The sequence below is a fragment of the Gymnogyps californianus genome, chromosome 3, assembly GCF_018139145.2.
Source record: "Gymnogyps californianus isolate 813 chromosome 3, ASM1813914v2, whole genome shotgun sequence".
NCBI classification, from domain to species: domain Eukaryota; kingdom Metazoa; phylum Chordata; class Aves; order Accipitriformes; family Cathartidae; genus Gymnogyps; species Gymnogyps californianus.
Window position 1 is genome coordinate 55,946,697 of NC_059473.1, and position 15,179 is coordinate 55,961,875.

Here is a 15,179-nt window from a genome sequence, read left to right on the forward strand (position 1 = left end):
ATGATATGCAGAAAGCTCTGCTAGCTTGGGGAAGTTTCACCATTGCCTAGATACTCAGTCTTGATAGGAATTAAGATACAATCTGGTGTGTAAGAAACATGCAGCGTGCCTTTGTATCTGCTTATCTATCCTTCTGTAGAATTCTTTTGCTGACACTACCTCCCTGAAACCCTGAGCCATGCTCACAAGCTCCACGCAAACGTGTTGCCAAACTGCACGCTGCCCCGTGGCTGATGGGTTTCGGGAATGGGAGGTTGCAGCCAGAGCCAGACGGCTGACTTGTACAATGACACACAGGTAACTTTTAAAAAAGCTAATAAATGTGCAGTTCTTTCTTGTTCTACCTGTCCATTTCTAGTGAAGACAAGCTATATGGTAGTGAATAAAGAAGGACTAAACTCAGTGAGGTAGGTGAGGGTGTATACCGAATAGGGAGCAGATGAGCTGTGAAGCCCTTTCATACATAGGGATGAATCTCCTCAGACCCACAGAATGCAGACTTTATTTAGTATTCCAGACTGGGCAGTGGCACGCTGGGGTCTGAGGCCGACTTCAGCTTCCTGTTTTATTTAAATGGGTGGCCATGATTGTGTGGGATCAGGTGGCACTGTCCCCCCCGGGCACGTGTGTGTGTACAGGGGGAGAGGCCCTGAGTGTGCAGAGAGGGGTTTAGGCTGGATGCCCCGGAGGGGCAGGCACGGCACTGGTTCCTGTGGAAGCAGGTGGCAAGGGATCCTGATGTTGTTAGGGTGCATGTGGGGACAGGCGGGCCGTGCAGCCTCCGACTAGCCCAGAACACCCTTGCGTTAGGGATGGGCAGGGCTGCCGTGGGGCAGGGGAGAGCAGAGCTTGCTGGAGGTGCTTAGCAGCTCTTCCAGGATGCTTCTGTGATTTTAACAAATCTAATTGCCCCCCAGCACAGCCCTGCTGCATACAGCGGTACATTTGCATGCTGGCCCACAGCAAGATGCGCCCCGTTTGTACGTTTTTCCTTAATTATATAGTCTTATGAATCCCACTTGGATTTCTGAAGAGGCCATGGACTTCCTGGAGTTCTAGGGTAAGGAAACAGCCCAATTATGCCTTAACCACAGACTTTTCATAACTGCAAAACACTCAGATGTAGATCAAAGGCAGTGATGGAGAGGCAGTAGACATGTGCCAGTGTCAAAACAAAGGGGAAAAGCCTGTGTAAGAATTACAGACAAAAACTGAAGGAGATCAACATTGCCTCTGTCAGTGCATCTCCTATCAGTACCTGCCATCACAAGCTGGGCAGATCCTGCTCTACAAACCACCTCAGGCACTTTGTGGCTGGCTCTGAGGGTGCCTCCCCAGCACAGGCAGCCATGCCTCCACTGTCTGGGGTGCCAGGCAAAAACTCACGGGGCCTGCCCCATGGACAGGCACACGGCTTTCCTTCCAGGCAGCACCCAAAGGGAAAAACACAGATGGGGCAGGCACTGAGGCCTGGTTTGCAAAAACCAGCCGAGGAAACAATGAGCAGAAGACCCAGCATCTTCCACTAGTGCGTCCCAAAGGAAAAGGTAAGCCAAAGTTAAATTAGGATGCCTGATGTAGATGGGTATTTGTTCGCATTTGCTTGGTAAATGGTGCCCTGGGTATGAAGGATGAAGTCAGAGACCCCTCTTGTTTTCTCCCCCTGGTTTGTGAAAGTGGGGAGTTCGTCACAGCATATCAAGTAGCTGAGTCATGAATCAGAAGACTTTAGCAGCAGATTATAGCAATAAAAAATAAAATTAAGCACTTCACTCCAAGACTGTTGCCATCTCTGAAACAGGGACTTTCCAGAATGGTTGGGAGTCTTCTTTACTTATGCTGCACAATTAAATATTCAGCATTTCCTGCTAAATTTAGGTTTATTGAAGTAAACAATGATGCATAAGGGCAGAACTGGACAATTCCATTTTTAAGTATTAATAATTCAGAACCATATTTGAAAGCAACAGAGGGATATGTACAATACATCATAGAGGTTTTTATTATATCCACCCACTGCCTACCCACCCACACAGAGATCTGGATACTGTTTCTACTTGGAAACAATATAGCATCATCATATCTTAGGCTTGTTTAAGTATACAGATATACAGGATACATTTACAAGAATGCAGTGTTTTATGTGCAGCCGGATGAGTCATTCTTTTTTCCTTGCGACCAAATCAGCCTCTTATTACTTAAAGTTGGTATTGACAAACATTCATGCTTAGGATAACAGAAACTGTGTTTATCAGATTACAAAAATATAGAGAAAACTGCATTCTACAATGTGGAAAATATTATTCTAGGATAAAGCTCTGTCACTGAACTCTCCATTTTAGTATTATGTTTAAAATCTGAATACTTTTTATCACATTGTTGTTATTCATCTTGCCGTCACTTTAGGGCATGTAAAAAGTTTTTTGCTTTGGGACCTATCTGATAAATTTCTTGTGCAATACTGGGTGTTACCTGTGTGCTCCCTGTCACTGCCTCTGACATCAAAGCAGCCACAGCACAGAGACCTACGTGGGGTGCGTGGAAAGGGCAAGAGAAGAAAAGGAGAGACAGTGGATGCATCTGGTAGGGATATATTTTTACTGCAGTCTAGGGCTGTGGTTTTATTTAAGGACTGATACCTTAGCTGGCTTTCAACAACTTCAAGAGTCATTTAGCTCAAGTGAAAGAGGTTTCAGGGTTTTTTGCTTGCCCATGGTGCTGAGCAATGCCTGCAGAGACATGAGTATCGCTTCTGCCCCATCGGCCTCGGGACCTCTTCACCCCAGCTGCCACCCCCAAGATGCGCAGGGCTGAGGAGAGGTGTACGTAAGACTGATTTCACCTTTCCGGAGATCAGTCTAAATGCTGCTCCATAGACACTGTATAAGAGATTCAACAAGAGAGTTAATAACATAAGGAGCCAAATTCAGCCTGGAGGAAGGAGATGAATTTCCAGCAAGTCAATTCCAGCAAGGGGCCAAATTAGGCAAAGACCTAAGATACACCGCAGTGAAAGAGGTAAACAGCTCAGTCCCTTCAATGAAATTGTTTCAGGTTTATCCCAGTGAAATGAAGATCAGAACTTGCCTGGAGGGAGCTTGCTTTATTTTATAGCTATCTAGTTATTTTTTCTGCTGCCCAGACCATCTGTTCCATTGGTGGGTTTGTCATCATTCGCACACCCACTGAATGCCAAATTAATCCAAGTCACACAGCTTACACCTCCCTTCTGACTTAGACCAAACTATATTTTATTCCAGCATAAAATAGACATCAGAGCTAAGTTTGCCTCATTCACGTCCGAGGAGGAAAGGGTGAGCTTTGGGGCTAACTCTGATCCCCTAAGGGAACAACCTTAAAACACCAGAACTTTTGTAGCCGGTCCCACTGCAGCTTATCAGCACTGGGCAATAATGGATGCCCAGCGGGAAAAGGGGTGCAGAAACAGAGCAAAGACACATCCATGCTGCAAGACCCCTCTCTCACTCTCCCAAGATCTGCATCTTTGGGAAACTCTGAGTCTTTGTATCCAGTAACTATCAAATGGATTCCCTTTCCATGACTCTTTTAAGCCCACAGAGAGTTTTTGTGCCCACAGCCTCCTGTGGCAATGAGTTACACAGCTGAACTGTAGTTTGAAGAATTACCTCCTTTTGCTTTCTTTGAAACTATCACTATTGATTTCATTTGATGTTATGTTGGAAGACAGTGAACAGTTATTCACCCTGTGCATCCTTCTAGCCACTTAAGATTGTTTAGACTTTTATCGTGTGCCCTCCCTGGTTTTCTGTTCTCCCAGACAAAGGCTCCTGGTCTCGTTGACCATTTCTCACATCAAAACCACTCCAGACTTTGGAGATTATTTTGTTTTTCCCATCCACTTTTTTGAGCTGGGAGGATGGGGGCAGAACAGCACACACTATTCAAATGCAGTCACGCTGTGAATCTGTACAGTGACACCATGATATTTTCTGGTTTGGTCTTCATTTCTTTCCTAACATTTGATTTGCTTTTTTACATGCTGCTGAGCACTGAGCTGACATTTTCATAGGCCTCTCTATCATAACCTCAAGATTGCTTGCCACAGTGGTAACAGCTATTTTGGAGCCTATCGTTGCTTATGTATAGTTGGGCTTTTTTCTCCCATGTGCATTACTTTACATTTATCAATATTGAATTCAGCTGCCTTTTTATTTCCAAGTCATTCTGTATTATGACATCCCTCTGCAGCTCTTAGCAGTTGGCTTTAAATTTACTTCTTTGAATGACTTAGTATTGTCAGCAAACTTGGTTACTTCATCTTGTCCCACTTTCCAGGTCACTTAGGACTAGATCAGTCAGTATGTATTCCTGTGGGACTCCACTGGCGATCTTCCTCCACTGAGAAAACTGACTTTTATCCTTTGTGTCCTATCTTTTAACCATTTATTTCTCCATGAAAGTACCTTATTTTTATTCCAGTGCAGCTTAGCTCCTTTAGCTTGTGTTTAGCTTCGTCCCACTGAAAATGCAGCTTGATGACTTCAAGAGGAACTTGATCACTGGTTGTACAAAAGCAACTGAGCGGGACACTATGGAGATAGGACCAAACTGACTCTTTTTTGTCACAATTCAAAAAATGCCATCTCTCCTAATGATCATGAAATGATGCCTGAGACAAACTGCTGCTGCACAAGCATGCCCCAAGGACATCCATACTCAAACTGAAGATTCACACAGACACCTACAGTAACAAAGAGCATACCTGTTTGCAAAGATCTAGGTTTGCCCCACCTTTGATTTGGGGTTCACTGGGATGTGCTGGAGCTTCCTGGCAGCAGAGGAATATAATTAGCTGTGCTTTGGGGAGTGGATTTGTTGATCTGAGTTGATGTCAAGTGTGAGGGAGGCTGTGGCCTGCAGAGATGAGGTCACTGAAATGTGCGGTTGGGAGACAACGGTGGGAGCCGCTGGCAGATTTGCAAACCTGGGAGGAAAACAGTAACGATGGCCTTGGGAAGAAAGGGCAGTGAAGGCAATTACCGAGTGAGACATTTCACAAGGCAGTTCTACACTGAATGCCAGAGCAGCAGTGATTTAATGTTAGGGGCGGTCAAACTAATAGCAGCAAAAGATATTTAAAAATACTGAATTGTGAAACTAAAGGGTAAATGCATAACTGTCACATAGTACTCATTGTTACAAGATATTGCTGAAATGACGATTTCATCAGAGCTCAGATTTAGTGTGGGCTAAATCAGCTTGCCTGGTGGCAGGTCTGTCTTTTCAGCTCTGCTACTGATGTTGTGAAACGGCTTTCTCTAGTGATCATACCCATCCGTCTCCCGTGTCTCCCTGCCTAGTCCTAATATCCTTTTTGGTATGCCTGTTCATCCACTAAAGTCTATATCCCTTTCTGGCGGCTTTTTTTCCTTTTCTTGAGGAAAAAAAAGTTCTATATAAGTTTTCATCTTTTACTTTAAAAACCTTGGAGCATTGTGAGCATTCAGTTCTTCAAGATCCTCATCTGAATGGGCTTCATTTCCTAGTTCCCTGGGTTTATCAAAGTTGGCCTTTTTGCAGGGAAGAACCTTAGTTCCACCTCTCTTTCTGTCTAACTTAAAAGTAGGTCACTCCGCTCAAAATATTGACACATTTAAAATAAAATGTCACCAGAGCACAGCAGGATTGAGCTCCCTGAACTGGAGCGTGAGTCAGGGAGGGTTAACAGTGAGTAAGGCAGGTGAAGGCTAACCCATTACTTGTAAGTGAGCTGGCATCTGGCAAGAAGCCTGTGTAACCTGTAGTGGAAGCTTCAAATAAAACTCGATGGCTGAAGGTGGGTTGTAAAGCAGAGATGCTGCCAGTGCCGAGGCAGGGAGCCGTGGCACGGGTGTGAAGTAGCCTCCCGGGGGCATGGCAGCTCAGGGGCGGCTGTAGCCGAGACCGCAGCGGGTAGACAAGGAGACACAGAAATGGTCCCTCTGGTGCAGCTCTGAGAGGCAGAGCAGTGACTACTACTCCCTCTGAGCCCACGAAATGGGGATTTTTTTGATTCAGAGAGTCTGCGGGTGACAAGGGAGGTAGTCAGAAGCAAGCTGGAAACCCAGGGGGGGAAAGGCGGGGAATTCCTATTACTGGATCTGCAGGCAGGCGTGACGCAGCACACCTCCTCACTGCGGCACCCACCTCTCCGACAGCAGGCTGGGTATTCCCTCTGCAATAAGGGAGCAAAATAGGTGTGTCTCGGAGAGGTGGTTGCTTGAGCGCCACTAGTGATTGAGTGTGATCCGCAGTGAGCAAGTATGGCCAAGCATGGTCAGGGAGTGCTGAGGGAGACGCAGCAAAAGACTGGCAACGTGTCCAGATGAGAGAAAAGTGTCCGAGAACAGCGATTTGATACAAAAATCTGGTGCCAGGGCCCTGGGGGCACCACCAGCCCCGACTGTCCCTGCCTGGCCCCCCGGGGCTCCCCCACGGCCCAGCACCCCATGTCAGTCCCAGAGGCCATCAGCCCCTGCCCCACTGACACCACAGCGGGGCAGGTCTCCAGCTCCCCACAGCCCTGCCCAGCCACGGGCCCCACCGAGCGGGCCCACCCACAGGCCCATGTCCTGTCCCCATCCCCAGGGAGGTGCCTGGGGCTGGGGCTGCCCTGGTGCTCCCAGCTGCCTGCACCTGGCTGGGGGTGGGAAGGGCCCTGGCTGCCAGGCCCTGCCGCAACAGACACCCATGGGGAGCTCCTGGCCAGGAGTTTGCTGAAGCAGTTTGCTTCTGGTCAAGCGACTGTCTCACCACACTCCAGCTGGGGCCGTGAGACCGATTTTGTAGCGCCTGGGCATTGCGACCATGGCAATGCTGATTTGTTGCCTGTATCACGTTTCTCAAGCAGGAGATAGAAGAGGTTTTGTGCTAGGCAAAAAAACCTCAGGTTGATTCCTGCCAGCATTAAAGCATATGGCTGCAGCTGTGTGTCTCATCTCCCTGTTGCCCCTCAGGAGGACCCTTCCTGCTCCCCTCCCCACCACCGCTCGTGTCTAGTGAGTGCTGGTGACTCCAGGCTTGGGAGATTTGGTAGGTGTCTGTGGGGAGCCAGGGGGATACGCAAGGTGCCATCTCACTCTGCAAGAGCTGCAGGGATAAGCAGCCATCCCTGATATCTGTATGTTGTGCAGGCAAAGCCACAGAGCTCTCCTAGAGCCTATGGAGCGGGGATAACAGTGCAGGCGCGGTGCTCCAGCCTGAGGAGCTGACTGCAAGACAGCGGAGTACAGTCACAGGATGATACTTGAAGAGCGATCTAACCACTGGCTGTCTTCAGTCCAAATATTAGACTGAACAGACTTTTTTGTCAATTAAAAAACAGGTGTTCAGATGTCTAAGTCTTTCGTATAAGGCTGAATAAAACCTCTTGAACAAAAATGTTTGCAATTATTTCACACTTGAAGTATTTGTGTCCCTTTGGTTAGCTAGCAAGCTGTGTAAGACAGCAGGCAGAGAAGTTTCTTGGGGTAGACTTTCTGTCAGACCTTTCTGAGCAAAACACAGTATGAAGTAATTTCCCACTGCAAAATGGCCCTGAGCACTTTTTGTCAGCTTTGTCTATTCCTGCTCAGGTATCACCAATGTTCTTCTCTGGCTGAAAGGATTTGAGAAGCAGATTGATGCAGTGGAAGTTTAGTCAAGCCAGATGCATGTGCCTGCAAGAGAGGTGATGAATCCTGTGTTGCAGGGATAAACGAGGTCAGGATTCACAAAAGAGAACCAGGTACTGCTGAGCCATGGACGTGCTGGTCCTGTCGCACTCTCCTTTAGTCTGGAGATGGTCCTATGGTTTGCTCTAGTCTGGACCAACTGCCACTGGATGTTTCTGGGAACATGGGGTGAAACCTGTATGTTAGATTTTGCAATGGGTACTTGTTCTTGGAAACCTGTTCACATCTTCTCATTTTCTTAATTTCATTGTATTTGGATGCCACTTAAGAGTAATCTCTATTGCCCCATTGAGAAGCTAGACACTTTTTGTTAAATAACACCCTCACTTCCTATAGAAGAAAGCAGCATGGATGGTGAGTATCTCTCCAGCATGAATTCTGTGATTTTAGAGGAATTTACAGACATGTTGGAGAACAACGTGCAAAAAGGGATCAAGGCTGTCTTATGATCAGTGCTGCAATTAGGCAGCCACTTCAGGGAGCTGATCCACAATGCTGCAGGCAGCAGGTTTGTGTCTCCTTGAGGAAGACATTTTTATGTATCAGGGATTCTTTGGGGAAAAAAAAAAGAGAAAACACCTGTGGACAGAGAACTCTAAGCCAGGGGTCCTCAAAGCTTTATTAAAGAAGAGCCCTCAATGGCGGGAGCATCTGGCAGCTGGCCTCATAAAAGAGTGTGCAGCCTTTATGTTCAATAGATGCTACATTGAAAATGGACCTTAGGAAAGTTTGCATGTAAAATCTCCCAGGGGTGTATGGTCCTAAGGGTTAATAAAGTCTCTTTATTGTCTAATGATGTTTACGTGCTTCAAAATGGCTAACTATGGGTTTCATCCTAAGTGATGCTAGACCTCTGAAAGCAAGCAGTGCTTTTGCAAGTCTTACATTATCAGCACTCTTGTGCTTTTGGACAGACCAAAAATGGAGAAAGAATTGCAAATTTTTTTTTGTAACAAATGTTTCAGGGCTCTGCAAGTGGATTCTCAGTGGGTGGAAACAGGTAGCAGTGCAGAAAATAATCTCTTGCTGGTAAACTGAACAAATGTAAATGTAGATGCAGAGTATAAAAGGTTTCTGGCAAATGTAGACCCGGTACCTGTGATAGAAATGGCGGCACAGCAGAGCAGAGCTGAACTCCATCTACGCAGGTGTGCCGTCTCTGACAGAAGCCCAGCATCAGCAACTTCATCTGTAGAAAGCAAACAGAATAGCTTTCTGTCCCTACTTCAGTTTGTGTGTGGGCTAATAAGAGTGAAGGGGGAATTATGCGATTCAGGCACAATATGGAGCTGCCTGACAGATTGCAGACAGATGTAAGCTTGCTTTGCCTGTGCTCTGCACTGACTGAAGCTCAGCTAATATATTCTGTTTCTCCGTCAGGCTTATTGCATCAAGCTCAGCATTGTGCTGATAATGCAGTCACGTGGCTTCTGCATCCAAACTGGCTCGCTTCCTACCAGCTTGAAGCAAACTTGCATCTGGCTTCGAAATATGATGTAGGCATAACCTTATAACAGGCCAGCACTTCTCAGCCTGCATAACGTGGAGCTGGGACGTGGTCAAAGCAGGAGGGAATGGATCAGAGGTTGTCTCAAACTCTTTGAAGTAGAAGGGATTTGAAGATAAGTGGTAGTCCATAGGCAACCTGGAAGGGGTTACAGTGAGTGGGAGCAGATGGTAGCTTGACTGACAAGTGGAGATGCTGAGCATCTAAGTATACTAAATTAACTGGGTCCTTGGAAGCAGAAAATTGAACAGTGTATATTTCACATAGGCTTGTTACTATGGCTATTCCTGACTAGCAGATTACACCTGTGTGTCACCGTCCCTCTTTATTCCTGTGTTGTGTTCTTTACTTGTGATAGAGAGCAACCAAGCAATTTGATTGCTGCCGTGCTGATACAGATGCTTTGAGATCTTTCATTTGGACACAAGATGTCATTTTGTCATAAAAATGGAAATATTGATTGCTCCATAAATTATACTGATTATAAGTCAGAGCATAGCAGGGACCAGGGAGACGGCTAGAGAATGTCACAAAGAATATACCTACTTACTTCTGAGCAGGAAAAAATTTAACTCTTTTATTTACAGTATTAGTCAACATTCCTATATGTACCCACAGTTAACTCTTAAGAGCTTTTTGCTTTAAATTTGAAACTTCAAGTAGGAGCTCTTTGTTTTAAACTTTTTTTTTTTAAACTGAAATAGAGAGCAAGGTTCTAATGTTATTTCATGCTCTAAGTGCCCTATTCCACTATAAGCCCCATTTGTTTTATGTTTGGAAGAACTACCCATACAGCACAGTTACCATAAAGACAAAAATATTGGGCAGACTCAAATTTCCCCTTTTTCCTGAACAGTATACACCATTCCTATAAAATGCAAATGGATTTTTCCACATTAGTCTTGTCCTAATATGTAAATGTATATTCTTTCCTGTACAATGGACATGCTTTGCTAAGCTTAAGCAGATTTTGTTCAGTGTCAAAATGTGTATGTCTGCTGCTTCCAGCTAATTTTCCAGAGAAAAGGATGTAATAAGTGCAAGCATTTATAATCCTAACAATTGATGGAAATGAAAACAGCAATTCTTGCTACAATAAAAGTGTGTGTGTAGAACCTAACCACCAGTGAGAATATTAAATTATTCACTCGAATTTGTATAGTAACAAGGATTGACACAATTTAGCAATCATTTTATTTTTATAATGTAAATATAAAGTTGCGAACGTAGTTATTTATGAAGCCCTATGTTTAGTCTTGTGTTTAGTTTGCCATTTACTGTTTAAAATTAACACCTTCCATGCCTCATAAAGCTCGTACACAATTAAGCTTTCTCCAGGACCTTCACTCATTGACCAAAATGCCCCCGCTCTGGTTTCCACTGTGGCAGGATTGTCTCCTACACCTTTTGCTATTCTGACATTTCTAGTGTAGAGATGCTGAATGTTTTTACCTCCAGGTGACACTTGTAACCTCATGTGTTTCTTAAACTAAAGGACCTTTTCAATGAATAGAAGACTATAGTATATCAGACTTCTATGAAGTTAACACAGGTGGTTTGGGACCAAGGAGTGCATTCAGGTGGTATAACTCTTGGGTGCTCTGCCAGATTGCTTATTACATTAAACTTTTTTTTAATTTCAATTTTAATGAAACTCTTGAAGATAAATATCTAACTTGAGATAACTCCTCTGAAAAACCAAAAGGACTCCTGAAGACTCTGATGATTTTGCATGTGATTTATAAAGCAAAAACTTGCTTTTCATTTTTGTTTTAATTTCCTCAAGCCTCTGTTGTGGTGTCTCAAACATAGTAGTGTGAATTTATGGTTTCAAGACTTCAAAACCACAGCATAATTAGCAGTGTTTACTAACCAGCTGAACAAGTCACTTGCCACCTGAATACTGGAATGATTGTTTTTCCACTTAAGAGAAAGAGTGAAGGGTCCATAGTTGTGTTGCACAGAATTTTTATCAACCAGTAAATGGAAAGAAAGCCTCACGTGTTGCAGCAAAGCAGACTGCAGTAGCAGCATTTCGCTGTGCTGAAGATATGCTCCTGCTTCTCCCTAGGAAGTTGCCGTCTGCAGCCAGTTACCTTTCTGAGTGGCAAGAGATGGATGTTCTAGAGAAACACATTTAAACTTTTAATAATCTTATGTCAAGACCACTTTGGATTTATCCCCTATTACTTCAGTTAAGTACTCCACTCCCTTCAGTTAAGTACTCCACTCCCTCCCCAGTGAATACTCCAGTGTTTAACTACCATTAACCATTAGAAAGCTTTTCCTAAAGGTCATCTTAAATCTCTCATGCTGCAGTATAAACCCATTACATTTTTCCCCTGTCTTCAGTCATATGGAAATTAATTCATTCAGGTTATTTTGCAATAATGTTTTAAATATTGAAAGACTTCTCACATCCCCCATTTTCTAGACTAACCAACCCCATTTTCCCATTTTTCTCATAACTCCTCTTGCCTTGCCTACACTTACTCCAGATGATCTCCATCTTTCCTAAAGCATGTGATATGCACAGCTGTACACTGTACTCCAGTGAGTGCTTATATACACCACCCCTGTCTCTATAAGACTGTCTTTATTCCTGAGATATTCAGCTCTGAAGCTACATCAGTAAAATACATACCTACATGGCATAATATAGAATACCTAACAAAATGTACGTAAGGACAGTAAAGTAAGGTTCTGTAGGAATCTTCTTTGTAGGTTTTTTTTAGGTGATTTTTTTAAGGGAGTGTAGATACACAACTGAGATCTTCCAGTTAAACAAAAATGTCAGTAACTGATGAGATGTATGGGAATGGATGATGTGGATGGAAAAGGTGAAAGGTACAAACTGACTTTGGCAGAAAGCTGGTGCTGAGCAAAACGTGGCAGCATGTGGGAAGAGTTATAATGTGTTTTGTAAGACCCTGGGGCACGTATAAGGAAGTAGAATCTGATGTGGAAACGGAAATGAAGCTAATTAAAGGACTTGGAGAATTAATATGCCTACTTATTTAGTACTCTACCCTTTCAGAGCACTTCTGGTGATTATACCCTACAGCATGAGGAATTAAATCCTTTAGTTTTATTCTAAAGGAAACTAAAACAGGTATCAGTGCATTGGCTGTATTTTCAGTCCTTTCTTTAAAGTGGGAATATCTAAATGCTCAGGACCCCAACCTTGGTGGCTGGAAAATAGCAGAGCTGAGGTGTAGAGAATAAGCCTTACGTTGCCTTGCAGCGAGTGTTTACTCCTTGAGCCATGTTTTGGAATAAGTGGAGATCCCTATGGGTTCAAACACTTCCTTGCACTTCATTTGGATGTATGCTAAGAGGTCCTAAACTCAAGCTTTCCTGAGTCCAAGTCAGGAGAGCAGATTCCTGTCTCTGTCACTGAACACTTGAAAAGAAGCAGTAAATCTCAAGTACTTCTCTTCTTAGTCAAGGGGGTGAAATTTGAGCAAGTAAACAAGTGACCAGAGAGAGAGAAAGTGATAATGGCGTTCAGAAAGGGAAAAACAATGGTAAAAGCAAGATGTAGTCATTTCACTTTTCCTGATTTCTTTAATGCAAAGCTATTTGTGGAACAGGGAAACGTAGTCTAGAAGGACAGACTCTGACACAGCAATAGTTTGCCTGAAAGGAATCCACTGCTTGCTTTCCCCAGTTCGCTTCTCTCATGCTTTCCTGACAGTTCACAGATTATTTCACTGCCATAAGAAATGGGTCATCTCAGCAGCACTGTGGCATATGGGTCATCTCAGCGGCACCGCAGCAAATGCAGCAGAGCAGAGCGAGGACTCGGGCTTCTGAGCCTTCCCAGCTCGCTGCGGGCACCGACGGGCAGCCAGCTTTTCTCCTGACACAGCTCGGTACCCATCGCTTTGGGGGCAGCGGCGGTTAGGGTGGCTATCACTAAAGAGATTAATCCCTCCCTGTGTTTAAATGTCTCACAGATCAGGAACCCTTTCTGATTTTATGCCAGCTGCCTGTACTCCCCTTTGGAGTTAGACTTTTTTACCTCCTCAAAATGGAGGCTTTAATTGTCCTTGTGTTACATCTCATTGCGGTTACAATACATGTAATTAGATGACCTCAGGCAAAAACTGAATCCTACAATAAATTGGCATTGTTATTGGCCGCCAGTCTACTGACCCGCTGCTTCTCATCTCTTGCATTTACTCCAAAAACTGAGCAACGATCTAAGTGGTTTTGTATTTCAAGGGCATGCCAAAGAAGTTTATGTAGACTTCTACCTACTGCCCTATAATATTTGTCTTTATTGCACGTATCCAGTAGGCATATAGTAGAGCAGCCATTAAATGTAATGTTCAATACATATGGCCAAAGGAAGTGTGTTTAGAAAGCATGGCTAATAATGTAGGGACAAATTCCATTTTGTTTCCCGCAGATACTAAGGCTGACAGACTGTTAGTTGCATGATCATTAGCTAAAGTGAGCTCCACAGCAATGCTTGAGGCAAAATAATAATAATATGGTGGCAGATGCAGCAGGAACAGCACAAGTCAGCAGCACCAGTTAGCAATTCTTTTGCTTATTAGCAGAACGTTCAGATTCCAGCCAGAATTGTTCGCTTGGGTTTTTTTCTTAATTTTTCTTTCTGAATCCTTCCTATCTTCAGGTCTTGCTCCTTTACTGACATAAATTTTTCAAAGCAATACCTAGAGACTATAAATTCCATTTTCTTTGAACAAGCATATGGGTAAGGGAAGTTTTTTATGGCCTAGGAGAGGCTGTTTATTTTATAACAGCATGCAGTGTTCAGGTTCCTAATTACTGTTGCATTTTAAAAATAATTTATGCATGTTTATAATTAGTACTCCAAAATTATGATGTATAAATCTGTGTCCTGATGCTTATCCCTAGGATTGGAACACAAAATTACACCAGAAACCTGCCTGTAAATGTAAAACACCCTGCTCTTTATCATCTTTCTCCTTGATAGCCTGAAAAAAAAGAGGAGGATAATAAGGATTTAAGTACATTCTTCATGATCTGTATTTCTTACACTGACTGTGGTAACAGTAATAGATTTTATAGGTTTGCTCAAAGTCAACCAAATGTGAAACAATCTATGCAGAGTTGTGTTTGGTCCCTGAGGGACACATCCTTGAAGAACCATGAAGTCCTATTTCGTAATGATATATCGGCAATGCATGGTTCAGCCTTCAAATTTCACAGGCGCAACAAGTTATTAGAGTTTAATTCTATTTTTTACTTCAGTTCCCAACTGAAATCAGCCACTTCTCCACATTATTTAAAATTTCTTCAGATACTGGCTGGTTTCCCGCTGCCCTCTCAAGAGTGAGTCAGTTCAGCAGCACCGCTGTGACCATCTCAGTGTTGCGCTGCGCTGGGAGGGACTTTAAGACACCCTTCCGAACGTGGTTGAAATAGGACTACAGAGCCCAGAAAACTATTCCAGGAGGTGGGTGGGTGCATTTAAATCAGACTTTCCCTTCAACACAACAACTAGCCAAGGCATTAGGAGTTACCTAATTTTTTACTACTACATAGGGCTCATAGATGTGGAGGAATTTTCTCCACTTCTCTCTTTTAGGAATGTGTCAGAACTCCATTATCTTCTGCTATTAACCAGGGTGCCTCCAGTCTGATCTAAAAGGCCTTGATCACACAAAAAAAACTCCAAGTGCTAGACTGGTCTAATTTTAAAGTGGTATTTGACAGAAGTGACTAAATAATGGATGCTCCTTAATTAGAGGACATGTACAAGCACTTGTGATTTTTCTCAAGATGTATTATTAGAAATTTTTCAACCACTCCTGTTTATGTTTTTTTAAAGTTTCTGGGCAATAGCAAGGTGTCAGCTATTTAAGCTTACTAGTCGGTAAGTCATATGGCACCCGGTCTCCACCTCCCCGTCTCATTACAGCTTCAGTTCTGGGGTCCCGCATGTCAATAGATGAATTTGGAACTGTGCCTGGAGGAAGTCT